We start from the raw sequence: 7,111 nt of genomic DNA, 5'->3' as shown, positions 1-7,111 counted from the left end.
TAGACCAGGTCACGAACCTCGGATCCAAATATCAAACCTTCAATCACTCAACAAAACCTCAGCAATGAAGTTTCCTTCACTTCCGCTTTGCTTTGTTCAACTTCGCATTCCTCTCTCTCTGCTGGTTACAATTCCATACCATACCGTACTCCATGATAAAGGAAAATGTCCTTCCTTTATACTTGGTCCATAAAATAATTCCCTGAGTCGGCTGTTAGACCTTCTCAATTAATCATTGTAGGACCACATTAAGAACATGTTACACTTAGCGATAACATTAATCTTTCGCCTTGCAACTTGCAACTTGAATATCTTTCCGTACATGTAATATTATGACGAGCAAACTTAGCCACGTCATCACTAACATGTCTTCTTCACATCCTCAACCTCGATTCTCAAGATAACAACTCTGCTAAGAGATATTACAAATTTACCTGAACATGCCTCTGTAAACTCTATCTCAGAACAAACATCACCAAAACTTACATAACTTCTTCCAAACTTATCATTTCTTCTTCCGACATTAACTGCATATACTAGATATTCAGACGTATCTCCCATAACCTTGGATAGTGATAATACTCAACTAGTCATCCATACCAACTTGATCTTTCCGCTGTTCTTTTGTCAAATACCACAGAAGACTACTATGCTGACATCAATAACAAACTTAGTCATGAATGTAACATATCATCATAGTAACATATCTACAATACTCCCCCATAGGAATATCATCAACATTCATGCTTCCAACAATCTCTCAACACTTAGCTAGTGCGTCCATGATGGCTAGCATCTCCTTATCATAAGTGGAGTACAATCTCTTTGGATATCTGAATTTCTTGCTCCCAAATGAAATAGGGTGCTTGTTTAGGATCAGAAATACACCAATCCCCTAACCTAATGCATCACACTCAATAACAAATAGTTGTGTGAAGTCAGGTAGTACTAACACTACGAATGTGCTCAGGACCTTCTTGAGCTTATCAAATGTTACATGTGCCTCATTAGACCAATGAAACACTCCCTTTTTTTAAGATTTATCAATGGTGATGCTAACTCTGAAAATCCTAGCACAAATCTCCTATGGTACAACACAAACCCAAGAGGTCTCTCAACTTAGATATGTCCCTGGGAGGTGGTCAATCTAAAATTGTTTGTATTTTCTCACTGTATACCTTGGCCCCGTCAACTCCAATGACATGTCCTAGATAAAGAATCTCAACCGAACTCACATTTGGAAGCCTTTGCAAATAGCAATTGCCTCCATTATTCTCAAAACTATATCCAAATGCTACAAATGATCATTCCATGACTTGGTGTATATCAATATATCGTTAAAATAGACAAAAACATATTTTTGCAATTGTTCATGAAATGTTGGATTATGCAAGACTAAAACATTGTTGTGCATTTGTGAGTCGAAATGGTGTGACAAGGTAATCGAAGATCAATTTTAGAAAAGTATACAACCCCAGGTAGCTCATCTAGAAGCTCATCAATCCTAGGAATGGGGTACCTTTTCTTTATGGTCTTCTTGTTCAAGGCTATGTAGTCTATGCACATGAGTAGTATTCCATCCTTCTTAACCAATACAACTGAAGAAGTGAAAGGGCTGAAACTAGGACGTATGTGACCCATTTTCAACAGTTGCTTCATGTCTAGGGCCTGGACTGGCTTTGCGCCCTCCTCAAGCTTAATAACATGCTCAAACCCACGATTTGGTGGATGACCAGGAGGAATATCTCCAAACAACTGCACTATGCTAATCTAGCACTGTCTGGATATCAATATGATATTGTGATTCATTGCTGGAAAAAGATTTGCTAGATACAAAACACTGAGTTGGTCACTACACATCATCATGTCTGAATAAAGCCTTCATCCTCCTTGTTGAAACCAGTTGTGGCCCACCATCTACCATAACCTTAAGCACAGTTTTCTTGCCATCAACCATGAATTCCAGCAGCATATGCTTAAAATCCTGAACATACCACTCAAGTGACTTTGGCCACTAAAGACCCAAAATGGCATCCACATCACTAAGCCCAAGCACATAAAATCCACCTGTTAAGGTGTAATCTCCAATCTGAGCGTTCAATTGGGGAATCACTCTAGTACAACTCAATGCAAAACCATCAACAACTATGATGCTAAATCCCGAAAACTCCTCGGTATGAACCTCACATTTCATTACTAACGCCTAATCAATAAAATTGTGGATGGCTCCACTGTTGCTGATTATGTGCATCATCCTCACCATTAGAATGGACCTCAATCAAATGCACCTTTCCTTTTCCAAGACAACGATGACCCGACTTGCACAGCTCCTTGGAAGAGAAGCATAACTTTCTCCTTTTCAATTTGTTACTCGACTCCTAGTCAACTTTGGAAGGTATTTTCTTTTGTTGATTAAAACTTTTCTTGTTAGATTTCCATTGGCGGAAACCTTTATTTTGTGGCTGATAAGAGGGTGTGAACTCTAAGTCAAGGGCTAACTCATTAGCATCATCTAGTGAATTAGGCCTATGAGCCTTGACCAACCCTTTCAATTTGTCACTTCAACCTTCTCCAAAAAGAATCTTGACTCTTTTTTGTGAGATGCTAGGAACCATAATGATTTTTTTTTTGAACTCATTGATATAGGTTTCCACATATCCTACCTGCTTCAATTGAACAAATTCCCTATAATAGACTTCTATATCGTTTCTATCAAAGCACATAATCAGCCTTTAAACAAATCCTCTATAGGAATATATCATGGCATAGTCCTGAGAAACTAGTCCATGGCGCCACTAGTCATATGCTACTCCTTCCAGGTGCATGATAGCAATTGTGTTGTCTTTTCCTCCTCCATGGGCTTGAGTACTAAGAATGTGTCTAACTTATGGACCCATGACCTTGTTGTAATCCCGTTGATTCCATCAAAGATTGGTACAGATATTTTATTCAATGCATCCTTATATTCCACAAGTTGAGTGCCCTGCCTAACTTGCCCTCTAAACCTCCTGTCTTGCCTTTCTAGACGATTTCTAGCCTTGTTCTTTTGCTGATTCATTAATTGATTTAAGTTCAATTAACTGCCTTACATTAGCTGGAAGGTGCGTGTATTCATCATGGGCCTCCATAATATCATCTGTGATTCTGTGATATGTCTCCACTTCTACTGGTTTCTCTTCCAATTTGACAAGGTAGAAATGCGAACCATAATGGTCAATCAGACTTTGTATCTGTTGTCCTCACAACATTAGAAGCTGCCCAATCTTGGTTCCCATGCCTGGCTTCACTTCTGTTGTCTCCACTACTAGACCTTCTTGATCTTATTCGATCAATTCTTAATTGACCCATATCTGTGATCATACAATCCTGAAGTTGTTGTAACATTTGTTGCTATTGTTGGACAAAAACAGTCAAGAAATTGTTGAGCTGATTGTCCACATCACTCTTCTCTGACCCATTTCTTCTACGGAAGAATTTTCTTCAGCTCCTTCAGCATGTTGTCCTAACCTGATTCTAATGTTATATCTGTGTGATCCTACCATGCCATGCAATACCACTAACAAAAAGTGCTTAAATATGACATGCGATGGAAACACTCTTCATAAACTACCTTAAAACTGACGTGCAAAGATAAACACTGCATGTTGGCAGGAGTTGTGGCTCTTATAGCACTAAAATATCCTTTCTCTGCAATTTTGAAACTTATACAAGAATATGCCTATTTATCTAAATAAAATTGATGCTCAACAATAGTTATATGATTTACAACTTCCAACACATGAACAAAATAAAGCAATGATGATCTATAAATCTTGAATTTTCTATCGAATCTTGTGAATGTGTTTATGCTACCAGATTTTGCAATAATCCATTTCAAAATGAAACATACCATTATACCAATCTGATTTCTGTTAACAATGGATGTTCAGATTTATGGCAGACCACAAATCTTTGCTTTTTGGTGTATAGGCTATTGAGTAAGCTGCAATCTCCAAGTCACGGGCACAAATTCATTAAATACCAATCGCCGCAGCTGTTAGTGCATTTACTGTTATTCCTTGCTGAATCAAGCCCAAGAGATAATCTGTATTATTGTAGATCAAACCCTGTCTCTAGTTGCAGACTCAATCGCCTTCCATGTTTGATGATTATCTGTGAATTCAAGGGTGCCTGGGTTTGTGTCCATGCCGATGATTTTCAAGGTTTTCATCCTGAAAAGCTGAAGTCGTCTCTTGCAGAGAGAAGACAATAACAAAGATTGGATGATCGAACGGTTCCTCAAATCCAGCGATGCCTTTATAAATAGATCTTCAGCCAAAAAAAGGCTCATTAATGGGCTTAAGAGGGTTAATCCTTGTCCTCAAAAGGTCCAAGAGATACATTGGATACCTCCTGAAAAAGGCTGGATAAAAATCAATTTCAATGGGGCGACAATAGGCAACCTGGGGCCTTCTGGAGCTGGGTTTGTAGCATGTGACCGGTCAGGTAATATTTTGTTGCTCATAGCAAAAAGTTTGCTGGACAGGTCAAATAATGAGGCTGAGGGATAATAGCAATTAAAATTGCAAAAGACCTCAAGGTTTCAACACTCCATTTGGAAGGGGATTCTTTAATTATTGTAAATGCTATTATCAAAGGGGAGTAAGTATAATGGGCACCCTAGAAATGCCCAAAAACTGAACCAACTGCCAAAATAGATTTTTTATGCAAACTGAAGATTGAACCGATGCTGAAATTATATTAATTCTCAAAATGATTAAATCAAGTACAAAGCAATGTATTCCAAAGGCCAAACCCCAAGGGAATGACGTCTAGAATGTTACAAGAGAGGATGAACGTCCTCTATTGCCAAGAAAGATATGTGAATTCACACATCCAAGCTCTTATCAAATGTCATTCACAAAAATCCCATGCAATAATCCCCTGCTAAACAATGAGACTCTCACCCCTATTTATCCTTTTCCTTCACCCTTCTAGAAGAAACTAAAACATTAATTAATTGCAAGTGCTAGAAGCTTCCCCCTTCTAATAATTAATGCACTTTCTAGAAACTCCTCCCTTGCAATACAATAATTAATTGTGCTTCTAGAAAATTAAATTACTAGAGGCTTCCACCTTTCCAATAATTAATACACACTCTAGAAGCTTCTTCCTTGTAATACAATAATTAATTTAATTAATTAAATATAAAGTCACCTTTTAATTTTTAATTTTAATTTATTTAATGACTTTATAAGAAATTAATTTAATTTCCTCTTATGCTTCCCTTAGACTTTGGAGAACGTGAAGGCTAGAAGATGGGGTCATTACAGTAAGTGTGCGGTATTTAAACAAGAATATTTGTAGGATTAAAAATTTAAATCTTTGTTGAGTACCTTTGAAGATTTTAAAATAACCCACATAAGGAGAGAAGGAAATGAAGTGACCACTGTAATGTATAAACTTGGAGCATCTTTGAAGGAACGAGGAAATGTGGAAATGATAGAGGATTTCTGGAATATCGATGGAAATGGTCTTGACATCATAGATGGAAATGAAGCAATAACAAACTGAGTTAGTCAAAAGGTATGGGGAATTTGTATAAAAGGCGGAGATGGGAGATTATCATTTCTATTTTGAACTCAATTCGATCTTTGAAGATCAAATTCAAATTTGAATTTTGAGGGTCTTCCCTCCTCCGCTTAGCTGTTAAAGGTTGGTGGTTTATATTAAGTATGAAATTTCAATGGCATAATAAATTAGGGGAATAGCAAGTACACACTTGCCATCATGATGCGTGAATTGCATTGAATCTGTCCTTCCCATGGATGGTGTGGGTTAAGAATGGAGTGCATCAATAATAAGAAAGGAAGTGCCTAGATTAAGTTTGGTGGCTCATGAGATGTAAAGGGCAGGGCATTTGGGTATAGGTCTGCACTGGGTGGCGAGTCTTTTCTCTGGGTGATCTGTTTAGCTTTGTGCTTGGCTGAGCAGAGAGGTGGAAGCCAATTTCTCATTGAAAACAAACAACCAACAACAAATATTTCTGGGGAAAGTGAGTTTAAAGCAGATGAAAGAATTTTTTTGATAGATGACCCCCAGTTCTGGCAGATAATGGACCTGCTGCTTGGTGAGGAATTCATGGTGACAAAGCAACACTACCGCTTACCACAGATATAGTGTCTGCAGTATCTGCACAGGTACTTCAGCTTGGAACAAAAGACAAGTCATTGTGGGTGATGAGAACATGTGTGAAGCCACCATGGCCTGGAGGAATGGTACCGATGCTTGCCATGGCAGAACCCAATATAGGTTTTAGGACAGAGGAAGGAAATTGGAGAGCAGTGGAGGGATCTCTGAAGTGTTTCAAACCTTTTTTAATCTGGAACGCTACATCATGCAAGGACAAGCACTTTAAGGAAGCACGGGATGGTTGGGAATCACTCAAAGAGTTTCTACTGGAGCTGGAGTAAGAGAAAAGGCAGAGGGAGAAGGAAAGAAGTGATGCCAGGAAAGCTCAGTTGGTCACCTAAGGCGAGATGATTATTCCCAATGATGACATGGGCTACGCCTTCAAAGCCAAGATCAGAAAATAGATGTTTAAGATGTGTCTTAATGGTTCTTTGTTTTAAGGATGCAATGACAGAGTATGTTGTATTCAATTGCCCAATATTGTTAATTGGGCCTAGCTAGTTTATCAGGTCAAGTTGATGGTAGTAGTAGTTTTAGTCGAGGTCCGTTGGACTTCTGCTAATGGTAGACTAGTATTGGATAAAATGGATACCCTAATTTGGGCATTTTTATGCATTACTCTTTTATTAATATTAATATTAAATAAAAAAACCCTTATTACCGATCAAAGAATCAGCCCTCAAAGCCCTCCTTTATTTCTTGGTTTTGGACTGACGCAATTATTATATTTACTCAAGATTAGTTACATCTCCAACATGGCCTAAGGATTATAACGCTGTTGCTTAAGTTGGCCCCTTAATGTCTTAAAGTGAATAATCAAAATTTATTCGCCGAGACTTATAGCTTTTGGACCAATTATTTAAAATACCTCCGTGTCCCTTCATTATTAAATGCTTAGCCTATGAAAAATGGAAAAGATTAGGCTAGCATTTTTACTTAT

This window comes from Cupressus sempervirens, chromosome 1 (assembly GCF_028749045.1).
Source record: "Cupressus sempervirens isolate cs-2001-9-10 chromosome 1, ASM2874904v1, whole genome shotgun sequence".
Lineage (NCBI taxonomy): Eukaryota > Viridiplantae > Streptophyta > Pinopsida > Cupressales > Cupressaceae > Cupressus > Cupressus sempervirens.
The sequence above is the reverse complement of the archived record's forward strand: the minus strand, read 5'-3'. Positions refer to the sequence as shown.